We start from the raw sequence: 1,007 nt of genomic DNA on the forward strand, positions 1-1,007 counted from the left end.
CGGTTGCCAGGCTGGCCACAGCCCCTGCAGGGTAGGGGTCCCCCCTGGGATGCCGGGCCAGCCTGTGTGAGGGGCTGATGGCTGTTTGCAGGTGGCCAAGCCCCTCAGCAGGGACCTTCACCCCATGAGGGTGTGGCCATCCTGTGTGAGGGGCTGATGGCTGTTTGCAGGCTGGACACAGTCCCCAGCCACCCAAGCTCCCAGTGGAGGCTGGCTGGAAGCAGGTATCTGGGATTTATTTTTCTTCTATGATTGAAACTTTCTTGCCTTTTGCGGAGGCCACAGCTGGCCAGGGCAGGCAGGAAGCTTGGCTTCCTCCATCGCCAGGGCAACCAACCCTCCTGCTTGCTCCAGCTCCGTGGCTGCCGGCCAACATCTTGGTTGGGTTAATTTGCATATAGTAGCTCTGATTGGCTGGTGGGTGTGGCTCGGGGACCTTAGGCCTGCTCCCCGGTGGCAGAGGGCAGGCCCAATCTCTAGGTGCCTGCCCTGCAGCCCCTGGTCGGGCTCAGAGCGGGGCTGATTGGGGAGTTGGGGCATTGCCCCCTGTCATGCACAGAGCAGGGCGGATCAGGAGGTTGCAATGCCACCCCAGTCACGCTTAGGGTAGGGCCGACTGGGGGGGTTGCAGTGCCACCCCCTGTCACACACAGAGCAGGGTGGATCAGGGGTTGTGGCGCCAGCCCTGTCACATACAGAGCTGGTGAATCAAGGGGTTGGGGCGCTGCCCCCTGTCACACACAGAGCAGGGCCCATCGGGGGGGGGGGCACCGCACCCTGTCACACACAAAGCAGGGCCGATCAGGGGGTTGGGGAGCTCCCCCTATCAGGCACAGAACAGGGCCATCAGGGGGTTGGGGCGCCTTCCCCTGTCACTAAAAGAGCAGGGTGGATAGCTAAGTTGTGGCCCCGCCCCCTGTCACACACAGAGCCACAGGGCGATCAGAGGGTTTGGGCGCTGCCCCCTGTCACACTGCTCGAGGGGCCAGGAGGCCATGTGGCTCTGC

This window comes from Myotis davidii, unplaced genomic scaffold (genome assembly GCF_000327345.1).
Source record: "Myotis davidii unplaced genomic scaffold, ASM32734v1 scaffold75, whole genome shotgun sequence".
Classification (NCBI taxonomy): Eukaryota; Metazoa; Chordata; class Mammalia; order Chiroptera; family Vespertilionidae; genus Myotis; species Myotis davidii.